The following is a 16,481-nucleotide window of genomic DNA, read 5'->3' as shown; positions in this document are numbered from 1 at the left end:
ATTTAAAATTGACCCTGCCTTTTTTTCTTTTCTGCATCAAGGTTTTGAAGAAAAGCCTGAGAAGTTAAGGTTATATATTAGTATTATTGACCTTTTGATCACCTGAGCAGTACATGTAGTTCCTTTTAAACTACACAGCTCATTGCATCTCTTTTGCATACAATAGCCCATTGTCCAGGTTTCACAAAGTAGTTCAGTACCTTGGGTAAGCAGCAGCTTTTCCCAATTAGAATTGCAACATTAGTTAAAGGCAAAGGCAGAACCTGCTTTGATTCTGTGCAACCGTGCAGACTTAGACTGCCCAGGTCTTGGTCAAGTGGTTGGGGTGGGGATGAGAGCAATATGTGCCATCAGTGGCTTTCCTCCATGCTTACAGAGTAAAATCACTTTTATCCATGTCAGTACCAATTTTCTTTATTAATTTTCCCTATGCTTTAAGTCTCTTTGAAAATCTTCAGTATGTTATTGTGGGAGGAGATGAAGTGGATGCTTTCAAATTTCTAAGGACTGTGTGGTATATGTAGTGATCATATGGAACCACAGTGCACTGACTTCTATATCCAAGGTTGTGCTTGATGCTCTCTTTTCCAACCTTAATGATTCTATGGTTCCATGACTTACTTTAACCCATAGAAAATTGGAATTGTAGACACACTCTGTTCTTCCCAGTGCTGCTGATTTTTTAGTGGCCCTGCTGCATGAGGCACAATGCTGCCAGAAGAAATATTTTTCCATGGTAGATAATTTTCATTCCTTGACTTCAACGTAATCCAAAGAGATCGGTGGAATAGTTTTTAGTTATTTATTGATGCCACAAACATGAAATGTGCCACTACAGAAGAGAGCAAACTGAACTGAACAGATGAGTGCTGGCACACGAGCAAAATGAGCTTCCCCCAAGTCTATAAAATCTATAACAGACTTTTGAGACTTAATAGTTAAGTGGATGGAGGACAGCCAAGACTACCAGTGCTGTGACCTAGGGAAAAGGCTGCAAGTATAGCTCGAGGTCTATGAAATCCATGTACCATTTGGAGGACAAAAATAAGGGCCCTGAAGAAAACTATGCTGCCAGCAAAACAGGCCCCTATTAAATGCATGGTCTTTAGAAAGCAGCTTGGTGCAGGTAGATAAAATCCTAATTCTATCCTAGCCTAGAAAGTGACACAGAAAAATGACACTTCCTTGAACCTTGTGGCCTTCTGTCAGTGGGTGAAAAAAAATTCCATTTGCCATTTTTTGTCATTTCCATCCTCTTCCTAGCAAGACATCTCTTTCATGCTTGCTCAGCTCGGCTTATCCAAGGGCTCCTTTTCATGCTGAGGAGCCTGTGTTAAGATCCCCAGAGGATTGCTGCCTGGTTTGTTAGCCCGAGTCTGTAACTTTTCTTCCCATGAATATTCCTTCAGGAATATTCACAACAGGATGTACCTGTTGTGCCTCTGCTTCAGATGTGTCAGTGAGCACTGCTGGGCTTAAAACCATGGTTTCAACACGCACTGGTGATTTGATCCCCACCAAAGAGTGTTCCCTTAGGTGAAAACCTTTAGGTGAAAAAACATTCTGAAGAGAAGCATTAACAGTTCAGTGTGCCAAATGGTGATTATGAGAGACTCAGGAGGTGCAATAATGACAGCAACTTCAGCACTCTGCACTGACTTCCTGGAGATCCTAGAAAGGGTGTGTGAAATCTCCCATCTGCCACTGCTGGTGGTGAAATAAGCAGCCAGAAGAGAGGGAAATACATGGAAGAAATCCGAGCTCAGGTGTGGGCTCGGGGCAAAGCAGCAGAGCCAGCCCAGTGTGGGCAACCTGTGCCCATGGTGTGGTTCTCGCTCACAGCAGCTCCTTGTTCTGATTAACAGGGAATGGCTCAGTTGCAGAGTGCTCTGTGAGGACTGGGGAAGCAATGTGAGACAGCTTGGTTTCTGCAGAGCAGCCTGATATATTCCATATGCTGCAGGAGCGGTTTTTTACTTCATCCCTCTTTATCTAGGCAGCTTCGGATGGAGAAATGTCACAAGCGAGGAAATAGAAGGCAGAGGGAGAAGTCAGAACCCATGGTCTGGTTTCTGCCGGGGTTGAACACTATTTGCTTTGGCTTCCAGACGTGGCAATTTAGCAACAGGAAATGTCAGCTCATTAGAGCCATCGCATGGCATCGCACGATGATAGCAGCGGTTGCCGCTGGCAGGGCTCCAGCCCTCGCTCTCCGCAGGGAAACGGCACGGTTTGAGGGGAAGGGCTCCATTTCTCTCTCAAGGCAGGACAGTTTAGTGGGCTAGTTGACTTGGCAGGCTGTTAGCAGAATTAATTTGATTGCCTTGGCAGTGGTAGGAGGATGCATGAAGGAAACCTTCTGGCTCTGTTGCCAGTATTTAATACCAAATGATTATCATATACCATTGAACTGGTGCTGGATGAAGCATGTGTGAGGGCTTGCAACAACTTTACCAAAAATAGTAAGTGCCATTTGAAGCTGGCAAACGTGTGCTCGAGAGAAAACAAGCTTTCCAGTTAAAGCCAGTCAGAACTTCACCCCGCAGGCCTGTTACTTGTCATGTTCCTGGGCTGTGTCATTTTTCATCCGCGCCCCAGCCGTGAAAGTACTGCTTTGTATTATCTGCCACTGAATTATATTAAAAGCCACAGCTGTCTGCTGTTGATGGAGGCTATTTCCACTGGAGGATGGATACCTGCATTAATGACAGCTGGATTTGCTGTTGGACAACTTGTAGTCTTGGCATCCAGCTTGTTATTTTGCCTGAAAATGCACTGGGAAGAGTATTTCACATGGAACTGTGCTTTTTACTTATGTAAACCTCTCATCTTTTTTTGGAATGAAAGAAAAGCCACTTGGCACTTGACTCATTTGTATGAATACCTTTTCTTTAGGTACTTAATGCAAAGGGTGATCAAGAAGAAGTTGTGCATTTGTAGGGTTCAGCTGGCCCTTCAGAGCCAGTGCTCTCATTCCAAGTGACTAATGGTAAAACAGGCATTTTTCATCCAAAGGGCTGAAAGTGTTTAAAAGCATTCAGGAGAAACTGGTTGCCTCTCAAAATTTAAAGCTGGAACTCAGTTTCCATGATCAGGCCCATATTGACTCCACATCCAAAATTAACACAAAATGGAATATCTATATGGAAGCTGTGTCTGAGGAAGAGGTTTTCTGCTAGATTTGGGGTGAAGTGCAATGGAAGGCTCCTGATTTTGAGCACTGAAATGGAGTCCATTGCTCCTCACTCTCCCTTTCTCTCACTGTATGGCACACATACATTCCTACTAGATTGTCAGTTGCAGGTGATGGCAAAAAAAAAAAAAAAGAAAAAGGAACAAAGGGAGAGGAAAAAGAATTTTTAAAAAGGTTTAAAGCATCCATATTTATTTTCTGAAGTTATCAGTAAAAAATTAAAATTAAAGCACTGACCTACAGAATCTGTTAACAGCTTTGTTAGAGGTGTAGCAAAGACAAAATTCTAGAAGGAAAATTTCAAAAATTTTTTGTTATCTATGGAAAGCAATTTAACTGGAGTCATAGACAAGTTTACAACAAACATTAAAACTTCCTTGCTGCTTATTGGTTGCTGATTGGGTTTTGTTTAACAATAATTAATTCTATGATTTCCTACCTTTTATGATGTCCACTGGACCTGAGCAGTTGCATTTATATTTCAGTGCTCACATTTTCTTTCTGCAGTGTGTGCACATGCAGATAAATAGCTCTGCATGTACACAGGAGCATGGAAAGCTCAGGAATTCCTAATGGAAAATATTACTAAGCTAATATTTTAATGACAATTTCTGCAGAGTAAGTAGATATTTTATACAGATAGATCTGCTCTCCTGGACGACAAAGAAGACAGTTCTTTACCCAAGCATTCCCAGGACCAGTTTATGACTGTGGCAGCCCACTAACAGGTGGCTTGTCTGCATGAAATCACACACCAGGGACATCCAAAAGTTTCCTGGTACCTCCCACTCAATCAGAGTGATCTGTTTTATGATTCATGATGTGATGGAAGGAGCAGTAACGTGACCAGCACTCCACGGCACTGCTCACCTGCTCTTCCTTCTGCAGGCATTGATGGGAGGGGCAAATAAATGGAAAATGAGAATAAATGGATTTTAGAGGTGTATGCCCTGCCAGCTCCCCAGCAGCCACCATGCAGCCTTGATGTCCACTGTGCCCTCAGATGAACAGGACAGAGTTCCCTGTTGGTGGAAAAGGAATGGGAGGGAAAATCTGTTCTCTCCACCAGTGGTTTTTGTGCTGGTTGCCAGTGGCTCTGAGAGAAGGGGACCGTGACCTGATCAAACAGCTGGGGCCCTGAATGCCTGGGGAGGGAGGAAGAAAGGCGGGATAACGGCTCTGACAGCTGGAGCAAAACACAAGAGAGGGGGCATGAAAGGGCTGTGGGTTGCTGCTGGCAGCTGCTCCAGGTGACTGGGCACAGATTCCCCTCCCAGTTCAAACAGGGCACTGTCCCAGAGCTCAGCTCCCAAGGGAGCAGCTGGCATGGTCCTCATCCCGGTGGCTTTGGGCTGGACGCCTTCAGGTGGGATGGGATGGGATGGGATGGGATGGGATGGGATGGGATGGGATGGGAGAGAAAAGGGCTGGTAGGAAACAGAATGTACCCTGTGAGGAAGGTCAGCCAGAGGAGGGGGGTGGGCAGCAAGCGCTAAAGAGAAAAAATCATCACCTAAATGGAGGCAGAAAGAATAAAACCTAAAAATGGTCTAGTTTTTCTGCAGTTTAATGAGGACACAGTGAGGGTAACTGTGCACCAATAACTACAGTGAATAATGCCATTCCCATGATTCTGCTTAAAGAACTTAAGATCTCATTTAAAATATCTATTTTATTTATTAATAAGCAGCACTATGGTTCCCAATGGAATTTCATAGCCAGATGTTTTCTTCTGAATAACTTTGGTAGGTGGAACTTGAATCTCTTAGGATGTACCCTAAAAAAGAATAATGCTCAGGGCTCAGAGCATAACAAACCTGGTAACCCAACAGTGACAATATTAACCATAAGTTGTTCCTAAGATGGCTTGGAAACACCAAGTTTCAGAGCCTGCACCTGGCCTCGGTGAAGCCTGCAGTTCCTTTGTGGTTTTGCGTTCATATTTTCCTTGGTTTATCCGTGCTGCTTTCTCACACTCACATGAGAACCCCACACGAGCTGGGGAGTGGGCTGACTAATCAGTGGTGTAAAGGAGACAGTAACCGTGAGTGAAGCTCCCTCAGCAGTCTAAAGGGGGGAAAATCTGAGCTGTAATCAAAGGAACTACAGTTAATGTAAAGAGGTGGAAATGTTCAGAAAAACACAGCTGGTTTAGGACTGTCTTTTACATTCTTGTATAATCTGCTGGCTATGGTGTGGCTTTGTGACTTTAAATTAAATTAGGTGTTTTGGAGAAACACTGGATTTAGTGAGGTGGGTACAGTACATGGCACGTCACTGGCTGTTAAGCCTTGTCTCTATAACTTGAAATGGCATAGACCAGGAGTATATACAATTTTATCCTCAGTAACACATTAGGTCTGACAGGAGTTGCTGGGTTTGCTCACGATTGATGTTCAACATGTTGATTCAACACGAGCACATTGATATCTTTCCCAATGTAACAGGAAGTTAAATATCCATCAATCTGGAAAACAAGGATTTTTCTTCTTCTTGAGGCTGATGTGCTTTAGGTTCCTTTGAAAGGAAAAAAAGTAGGAATCCTGTAGTTGCTGGGAAGAGCTGTAGCCTGGTTTGCCACCAAAACAAGATGTACTCTACCTGAATATATACATATTTTCCCTCTCCATCACCCATTGAAAGAATCTAATGATTTTGTGGAGGGGAGAGTGCCATCCTGGGGAAATATCACAGGAGTAGTACCAGGTTTGTTGCAAAGTCCTCATTCACACTTTTATTCTTTGGTGTTCTTAGCAGGGACTTGATGTACTTGTAACCTGAGCTCTGGCCATCATCAGTGCAAAAAGCAAACAGGGACACCACATTCCATGTATTTTCAAGCATATTCCAAAGGCAAGCAGTGCTGCCAGGGAAATACACATTTTTCACTGTGGCCACAACTGCCCTAAGGTGTGCCCTTGTGTTCAGCCTAGAGGAATCTTCTCAGGATGATTTTTTTGACATGTGATGGCAAAAAAATTGTCAGAGTGCATTATCAGCAGTTATGGGACTGCTTGGAAAACAGAACGAGTGAGAGGTTTGAGACAGCACAAACATACCCTTCCCGAGAGCATCCCTGAAACCACTGCTTCACCTCTCTGACACTAAACCTCAGTCTTTAATGGCCTAAGCATAATAACAACAGCAATAATAATAACAATAATAATAATAATAATAATAATTCAAGGGAACTGTAATAATAATAATTTTGCAGCTGATCTGTGTTTGTTTCCTTTTGTGGTGCTGGCTGGAGGCAGCACACAGCTGGTGGGCTGTGCACGGTGCAGGGTGTTTCCAGCCTGCACCATTATTTCCAGATCAGCAGCTTTCTTTTGACTTGCCCTAAACTCTGCCTGATTCAGAGGAATAATGTCTGCAGGCAAGATACCTCCAGTATAGCTCTTAGTCCCTTTGTGATGGTTTTCCCAGATCCTTTTCCATTACTTTTTTTTTGGTTTTTAGGTCTATAAGTGTAGCAGAGAGATTTGTGCGAGACGCTTGATTAAAGCCCAGCTGCTTCATACAATCTGGATCCCAAAAAATCAGGACATTTTTGGGTAAGTTCTGCCATCTTCAATAGTGATGCAGCATTATTCTTCTTCCCAGGTGCTAAAAACCCACCAGCACTCACCGTTTCTCACAGCACAGGAGATTTAATGGGGAAGGAATGTGTGCTTGCCAACAGCACCCTTTGCCACATGGAGGCCCTAAAAGTTCATTACAAAACACAGATATTGCTGGTGTCACAAAGGCACTGCCACAGTACAGCATTCCATGTGGCTTTGCCATGTTTCACTCAAAACAGGGCTGACCTGAATGTAGAAAATTAGATTTTCCTTTCTGAGGTTATTTGGGGTGATTTTGGCAGTCTCTCTTAGGACCTTCACCAGGTTTGTGAGGTCAAATCATTGAAGTGCCTTGTTAGCTGCCCCACAACAAAGGTGCTGGCCATATGGAGACACCTGGAGAGGGAGGAATGGAGTTCATTTTCTTTTTTTCTTTTTTTTTAGATAAACAGTTTTGCCCGAAAGAGAAATTTGCATTCCAGAGGCAATACTGTGTTTTTCTAAGCTTACCTTCTCTCTCACTCTGGGCACGATATCAGCTGAATGACCCACCAACAAAATCAAACACCACCAGCAAGTCCATCGTGGGGCTTCGTGGGAGCTGCCTCAGCCAGCCCTGGCTTCTGGAGTGCAGCAACAGCCCTGGGGAAGAAAAGACATTCCCATCCACAGAAGGGCCAATCCAGCCAGAAAATCATGCCTGGAGCCCATGACACCCTCTGGCTGCCCCTGCGGGAGCTGGATTGCTGCTGACAGCCAATATTTTTATGTTTTGTTGACACTTTTCCAGCCATGGTATTTTAATGACAAATCGAATTGGTTTTAGACACAAAACTTTTAAGTCAAGAAATTTTTTTTCCACAGGATTTGTTTAAAAAACAGGGAAAGGAATCTTTCAGCCCCTTCTACTAAGGGTTTCCCCACAGAGGGAAGATCGTGAAAGCATCCAAAGGAAAACAGTATTTCCACTGATTACGTTGTGTTCATTGCCATTAAGAGCCCTTTGGCTCCCCAGCTGTTGCAGACACGTTACCAAATTTTGAGTTGCAGTGAAATCATTGCATTTGTTGGAGTATCTGGCGGAGAGGATAATCCAAGAGCCAACAAAACCAGACTCTGCTCATGACTCATCCTGTAACCTGAGACGAGTTACTTACCACCTCTTTGCCTCCAACTCCCCAGATAAACTGAAGAAAAATCAAAGAAAATCAATATCCTTCCCCACCCTTCCCTTTTGCCAAGTCCTTTCAAATATTCAGGCAAAAGGTGGTAGGCAAGTGAAAACCACCCTGCATTGGGAAATACTTCCATTGCTGGTTTGGAGAGGAAAGCAACAATTTGACCCCCTCACTTTGAAGAGAGGGAGAGAAGCAATGTTGCTCGAACTAAAGAGAGATTTGTTTTATTTCGTTAATTGCAGTCCTTTTGAAAAATGATCCTCAGCCTGCTGGTGAGGTGCTAATTAATGTGAGGATGTGGTGCACCATATAATAAAGGCTGCTGTTGAGGAATGTGAATTAAGTAGGGATTGTTCCTGAGGTGCTGATGTGTAAACAAGATTGCTACAGAGGTGGGCCACAGGTAAGCTTGACTTTGCACTTTTTGCAAGCTGCTGCCCTGCTCATTGTGTTCATTTTTAGACATTTTCCACAGTGGGAAGGTGAGGAAGAGAAAAATCCTTCTCTTGTGACCACCACTCTGAGTTTTCAGACACAGCAGTCTTTAGGCTAGGGAGATGCTCAGAGCAACAGAGCTAAAAAACCACTATGTAATGAACAGTCAGCATTTAAAAACATAATTAAGATTCTTTAATTTTATCTGATGCTCTGTCTGATTGTACACGGTAGTGTGTAACTTTGGCCCCATGTCAACAAAAATCTTTTTAGTCAGTAGAGACTCAGTGGCATTTTAGTTCTGCATCTTAAATCTCTTCAGATTTAATCTTGATTATTTTTGTTTTTCAGATAGACACATGGTGTACAATGCCCCATTCAGGGAGAAGAATTTCTTATCTCTCTGGTCCACGATTATTTAGGGAGATTTTCTTAGTCTATTGCAGAAGCTTCTGGCTTTATATTTAAGAATTTTCCCATGTAGACATATAGAGGGGAACTTTGCTGCCGTATATTGATAATATTGATGATAACATTGATAATAGGGTGGCAACTGTGGCCTACCCCTTCAATGACTCTCTTCTGCAACCAGTCTTGACTTACAATTGAATGGGAAAATATGCCAGTGACATACTTAAGAAATCCTGGAATAAAAAGCATCCCACATTCCCAAATTGTGTAATGTTTGATATAACTGTTACTGTCTGAAGTACAATACTCACAGATGGACAGGAGAGGGTGAATCTAAGGCAGAGTATGCAAACAACAGTGACTTACTTGCCGACAAGTTCAGCCATATTCTCCTGGGGAATTCAGTGCTTGGTAAAGAATTTTTCTGTCCTTTCTTTTGTATTATACAATACAAGGATATATACAAAAAGATATTATTTTTGTATATATCTTTTTATATATATATATACACAAAGATATATACAAAAATATATTATACAACAGGACAAGCCCCAGGCATGTCCAGTTTGTGGATCCAGTATAGGATCCTGCTCTGGAAAGGGAATCCCCCAGCTGCGAGGAGGGTGCTATCCCTAGTTACCTGAGAAGTACTGAGTATTCCATGAGCCCTTCTCAAGGCATGAGCTCAGGCTCACCAACCCCCCACCAGATGTGTCCACTTCTTCAGAAGACAAATCTGACTATGAGCAATGAAGGAGGAATATCCTCTCTGCTAGAAGAAAAAGAAGGAAAAGATATACTGGAATAGCTGGAATTGCTTACACTCATCACTCAGAGCCAGAGGAAGGAGCTGAGGGTCAAAGGAAGGACACTGGGTCCAATCCAGGGTGTGTGGAGGCAATTTTTGGTTGTCAGCTGGCCAAGGTTAGTGTCACCATGCTGTCAGCAGTCCTCTTCCAGTCCATTGGGAAGCGTCCAGCAGAGCACAGCTGGGTGAGGAACATTCCAGGGCCTCAGCAAACAGCAATGCTCCTGCAGCTGGGGTCCCTGGGAGAGGCACAGCAGCTTCTGTGCAGGTGCCTTACAGTCCCCAGCTGTTGTGGGGACAGTCCCTAGCCCCCTGTGGAACATCTGGCTGGGATTAGGGAGCTGGAGCTGACCAGTCTGATGCCATTTGGGACTTCCTGACCTAGAATACAAGGTGGTCACAGGTTTTTCCAGCAGACAGGAGATGCTTTTCCAGAGTGATATACCAGCAAATGAGGGAAAAGAGAGATGATCAACCAAGCCTCTCGAGAGAAGAATATTTCACCTGGAAAATGCAATTGTGAAAAATATATCATTGCATTTTGATCAAAATGCTTTCTCAGACGAAGCACTGTGGTTTCCTCTTTGGGAGGAAGAAAAGGAAGAATATCATTTTGACATATTGAGGTGTTCCACAGTGGGTTGCATCTTCTGGAGGTTGCTTTTTTCCTTTCTAGAAATATTTCTGAATTCTTGTGCATTTTTAACTCCCTGATCCAAAGGGAGAATAACTGGGAATATATATATATGAAAAAAACCTCCACAAAACATGCTAGATAGCAATTATATTTACTGATTTCTCTATATCCCTATATATAAATTTTCTGTAACTCTGCTGGCTATAAGTTTCATAAGGTAATATTTTTTTCAACTGCACTGTTTATATGGTGTTGAGATATGCTTTTTTGGCAGTCCCAATATTCCAGGTTTGCCATATATTTCATGTGGAAAAGCAGAACTTTCCCAGATGTGGAATAGCAGAATTTTGTGATTTTATTTTTGTTTTTACCTTGATAGGGCCAAAGCAAAATCTTATTGATTGTAAACCACTGGGGAACCATTCGACCAGCATTGAGCAGAGTACAGAACCACTTTTTTTCCCCAGTCTTCAAAGGATCATTAGCTATTTTAGAAAATTAATAAAAGTCTTCAAAAGAGATCTTGGGTAAGAGCTCCTTTTGTTTCCAAAGTTTTTCTCCACTTCCCACACACATTCAGCCCACTTGTGGATATCTATTTAAAGCAGAGAGAGCTCCAGGCTGTTTGTACAATGAAATTGGCAGGAGGCAATCTTTCATTCACTCACACAATTGTGCCCTTAGAATATAAGCTATGAGCACAACTAATATGATAATTAAATGATTTGAAAAGATACCAAATAAAATAAACAGTTCCTCAGTAATAAGAGTAATCTTACTTTCAGAAAGTGCATTTTATCTCAGAGGTTCCCAGAGCTGCCAGCACTTTGCACGCATCCAGCCACAGATCAGAGCCTGGTGAGAGGCGCCGCTTGCCGTGGGGAGCACAGCCAGCATGCCATGCACTGAAACCTGCATGGGAAGGGGAGCTGAAAGCTGATTCCAGCATAGGAAATGAGTGATTATGGTTATACACAGAAAAGGTTGTCCAGAGAAGCTGTGGATGAAAAACTCTGTGCTGATCAGCCAACACAACATCCACACTTCACCTCTCCAGTGGCTCGGGTTGTAACAGCCCAGGATTTCTGAGAAACAACACTGATAATCAGAGAATCGTAGGTTGGATTGGGTTGGGAAGGAACTTGGAAAGGTCATCTCATTCCACCATCCTGCCATGGGCAGGTACACCTTCCACTAGACCAGGTTGATCAAAGTCTCATCCAACCTTGTTTTGAGCACTTCCAGGGATGGCACATCCACACTTTCTGTGGCAAACCTGCACCAGTGCCTCACTAGCCTCACAGGGAAGCATTCCAGAAACTTACCAGAACCAGCTCTGGTAAAAGACACCACACTACTCCTGCTCCCTCAGCTGGTGTTTTTCTGGATGTCCCTGACACCAGATATGCACACAAAGCCACATTTCCACTGGTGTAGGTTTTTTTAAAGTAACTCTGGTGGAGAACAAATCATTTCTGCCTGTTGCATCCACAACAGTTCGGGTGAAGATGAGCACAGCTATGCAACTGAAATTCTCCTCATTATCTTGCTGTAACTGCATCTCAAAGGTAGACAATTGCCCCAGGCTTAGATTTTCTAAAAATTTATGTGTATCAAAAGGGATCTTGTACAGGCAAAAAGCAGCAAGTTGATTTTTCCAAGAGCAGCTTTGCCATTTTAAGCAGTTGTTGGCTTAATAAGTGAAATAGCTCAGGGCTGTGTGCATGCCACAGTGATTGCATTCTGTAAGAAAAGACTCTGCCTATGGGTCTCCAAGGTTCGGAGCCAAGACTAGTCATACTTGTGGTCTTTAAGTCACAACCCCAAGCTATTCTCACCACCATAGATAAGGGATAGCTGATCGCAAGAATAACACTGATTCCAAAATAACTCACCACGGCAAAACGAAAATGACCTAGTCAAGCAACACAAAGAGCGTGTGATTGACAAGATAGCTGTTCTTTGAAATGTACTGCAGGCAGTAAATAGCATCTTATGCCCATAAGGTGTTTTCTACCTTAAAGCCAAGAATAATGATCTGGCATCTGTCCTTCCTGAGCGAGGACTCAGCTCTCAAGGCTGTGGCAGCTCCTTCCAAACGCCTCTGGAGATGATAGCAGGGGTGTGCTCATGGCTTGTAATTATACCATGGGGTGCTTCTTGTTTTCTCCAAAAGGGCTTCTCTCTTATGGAAACAGCTGTGCAGGGTGGAAATGGGAAGTTTCGCCTCTTACACTTGTGCTTAGGTGGATGTAACTCACATTTGCATTTCCTTGGGATGGCCAGCCAGGCAAGGAAATGCAACATCAGCAGTGCCAATTCCTAGTTTATCTTTGCCCCCCTCAAAATCCAAGTAGCATTTCTGCTCCTGTTTCTACCAAAGCAGCTTCAGGGCACTATTATCACTGCCTTGCAACCACTATAATATTTCCATTTCCCCTGTTTGTGGCATGTTGCAAATACAACCACGTAGGGACTGTGAACTCCAACATTCCATGGACCTGATACCAGTAGGGAAGAGTCAAGTTCCCCAGGTCTGCAGCGGCAGGATTTGCCTGTAGCACTTTGGCAGCCCATCCCAGCACCTGAACTGCACAACCACTCTCACCTCACGGGAGCAACAGGAATCAAGAAATGCTAATAAGCCACCAGATTTTTGCCTTTTTCTTTTTCTTTCTTTTTTTTTTTTTTGCCCCCTAGTATAGACTAGAATGCAATCTGGTGAAGAGAAAGCTCTTGGAACATGTCAGATGGCTTTGAGGAAAGCAAAATTCTGCCTCTTTCAAGAATGGTATGTTTTCTGATGTTGTCATGGAGCTTTTTGTTGGTCTGTATTGTTTTGTTTTTTAAGTGAAAAGGAGAATTGTAACTTCCTTTACACCAGTACATTAGCATAATACGTTCCTGCCTTCAGGTACTGTATGTCATTGTTATGAGTACATTTTGACATCTCTCACACTTGCAGCACTCCAAAGATCCATGACAGAGCTGAATGAACACTTTTTTTTTTTTTTGACTTGGCAGGAGCAGTAAGAACACATAAAACCTGCCAGCTGTCAAGGATGTAAATGGTGATTTTGTTTCACTTTTTTAATGAATTAAAGCAGGATTGAAATCTGTCCAAAGACAGCATGTTGGGCCTTGCAAGGAAAGAAAAAAATGAAAGGGAGGAATTTTTTTTTTCTTTCTTTTGGCACTTATGCTCACAGAGTGTTTATTCTTGGTAGCACAGTATAGGACAGAGCTACTCTCCTGGAAGAGCCTTGGCTGTGGCAGGAACTGGTTTCAAGAGAGAAAATATTTGAGAGATTGAAAAAAAATCTTAATTCTGCCTTATTTCAATACAGGCACCTGAAAATTGCACCACCCATGGTGCTACGGAGAAGGGTGGCAGCAAATCAGTGGCACAAGTCATTTTGTGTGCCATTTACAGGATGAAGCCGAACTAAAATCTGATGGATTTTTCTTACAAATCATGTTTTTCCTGCCATCTTGCTGATGCCACTTTTTGGGGTGGGGACAGGTGTGTCTTTCACCTGCGAGGCTGGCATTTGAGGCTTCGTGTACCTCTGAAGGGACTGTGGTTTGTCCCTCCCGTCCCTCCTCTCTATGCATGTGCATTTTCTTCTTCAGGGGAGAAAATAGGTAAAGAATTTGCCAGGTGCTTTTCTTTTTATGCCCTGATTTCTGCTTAAGATTTTCCTGTGGTCTCCCATTCCATAACCAATTTCAGGTCATAAGTTTCCAAGCTGTGAAGAGGTTATCAGCTATGATGGATACCTCAAGCACTTTGAAAACTGAAATGCAGACGTCTTAAACAGCACTGGCAGAGGGAAATGAAGCCTGTTCTTTTGGAAAATGGAGTGCCTCACTTCAAAACAAGCTCATATTGACTGATGTTCCTGGACCAAAGACCATCCTGCAAGCACAGCTCAGCTCTGGATTTGGGTCAAGCCAGGCACAAGCTCATCTCCAGCAATGTGGGCTGAGCTGGTCCTGTGTGCAGCATGGAAGAAGTTCCATGTGCCTGGCAGAGGTGCATGGAGTACATTAGCTCTTGCAGGGATTCACAAACAGACTGCAATTTAGGCTTTGTGAACAGACCTATTGATCCAATGTGGCTTCTCAGGCAAGCCAGGCTCAGGCTGTACTTCAGCCAGCTGATTTAGACAAAATAGAAGGGAAGAAATTTGTTCAGACAAAACAAAAGTGAGTACTAGCTTCTTCCAAAAAAACTCAAGATGGACCCAAATTTCTGAAAAAAATGTATAACTCCCTTTTCCTCCCCTTGCCTCTCCCCCAGCGTCCTAAACCCTTGGCACCTACCCACTTTAGCTGGAACAGAATGACTCTTCTCAAGTTTCCAGCCTCTCTTCAAGTAGGAAGTATAGAAAATCTCACAGGAAAGCCTTTTCTTATGAGATTTCCAGGCAGATTTTTCTGAATAAAGAGAGTCTTACACATTTCAGCTAAGTCTTCCATCCCCAGCTTTAATATAAGTCTTCAGACACAACATGTAATTACAGGATGACAGTGTGCTAAACCCTCCAACCACTTCAGTAAACTTTGTAGGATTGTAGGAAATATAGTGACAGTTTGGAGCCTCCTGTCCACTTTTTTCAAGAGAAATCTTCATTTACAGCAGCATGCCAGGTAATTGCAGCACTTACATATCAGAGTGGAAAAGAGTGACCTGATGAAATGGGGCAGCTCAGCAATAAATATTAAAGTGCAACATTTTCCTTACTTTGGGATAGTTGTGCATGTTCTGCAAAGACACAGAGCAGGTCCACCCACCCCCAGATCCTGCTGTTACTGAGCATTTTCTTCTTCTGTCTCTGAAATGGGGAGAACCTACTCAAAGAAATGAGTCTCCAATTTCCTCCTCCTTGATGAAAATGAAAGCACAGGACATGAAAGGAAAGGAATCCCTGCTGTCTTTCCAGGTCACACTTTTCTCCCTCTCATTTGGGCCTGGGGTATCTTCCCCACACTGTGAGACCTCCCCTAGCAGGAGTGAAGCTCATCTACCTCCAGCAGTGGCCCCAAGGCCTGTGCCAAAGGATTTGAGGGCACTGTGGGTCCACAACACGTACAGCCATTGATAAAGGAACGAAAAAAGAAATTTAAGCACCTAAATCTTGCCTTGGGGAAATACAGGAGTGGCTGATGGGGGGAAGAGCCAACTGACCGCTCCTGTCATGAGATAGGAGCCCTCAAGTCACAGCACATTTCATGCCACCAACACACAACTCTGAGGTAAATGTTGTGCGGGAGAGAAGGCAACAGTGATTATTTACTCACTTGCTGAAGTGGTAAGTTGTGCTGTATTATGAAAAGTTTTAGGTTTGCTGATGTATGGGAGGCAGAAAGCCCTCAATTTAGGATGCTTGGGTTGGCACCATCAGTGGAGGGAAGGTGCCTGGTGTTTAGCCTCCCTTTGTTTGGTGGGGCCGAAGCGCTTAACCATGCTTAATCCTTTTTAATGAACACTTTGCTGATGCATATCAGCCCACAGATGTCTATTTAAAGGAAAGCACCAAAAAATCTGTCGGGAGACTGTGTCTCTGTAAGATAGGCTTGGCCAAACTAAAGAGTGCCACATAAAGGTGACTGAAAAATAACTGCAAGTTAAAAACACGCTTCAGGGAGGATGGTTCAGAGGAGGATGTTTTCCGCAGCGGTGAATTTTTCATTTCATAGTTATGAAAAGAAAAATAATTTGATTCTACTCTTGTCTCCAAAAATAGTTCGGAACAGAGAAATACTAGCACTGTTTTCAAACAAGGCTTTCCTATCCTTTAAACCTACTTTCTTTCCAAAGGCAGGAAAGAGCACAAAGTAACAGTGGCTGTTTTTCCAGTTGGAAAACATTTAGAAAGTGTGAGAATGTGAAGGGGGGAGAAAAATCACATCCTTAAGCTTTGTCACTGTTTCTCAGCTGGAAAAATACTGGAAAGAAGAAAAATGATTCTTTTTTCTTACATCCTTAATTCTGAGAAGAGTTCTGTAGGAAAGTCATTGTCTCCCAGGAAAGATATTCCACTGAGAAAAGTCAAGAGCTTTCCAGCACTCTCTAACCACATGCCTTGTTACCATTTCTCCCCACTGACTGATAAAGAGGGCATTTGTCAGGCTGGATATTCACTCCTCAAAATAATGTGTTATTACAAAGGATGTGGCCAGATAGATCCTTCTGAGCATCATAATTTTCCATTTTTTCTGTGAATGGATTTTTAAAGGGCTCTAAATA

The sequence above is a fragment of the Coloeus monedula genome (assembly GCF_965178545.1).
Source record: "Coloeus monedula genome assembly, chromosome: 5".
Classification (NCBI taxonomy): Eukaryota; Metazoa; Chordata; class Aves; order Passeriformes; family Corvidae; genus Coloeus; species Coloeus monedula.
The sequence above is the reverse complement of the archived record's forward strand: the minus strand, read 5'-3'. Positions refer to the sequence as shown.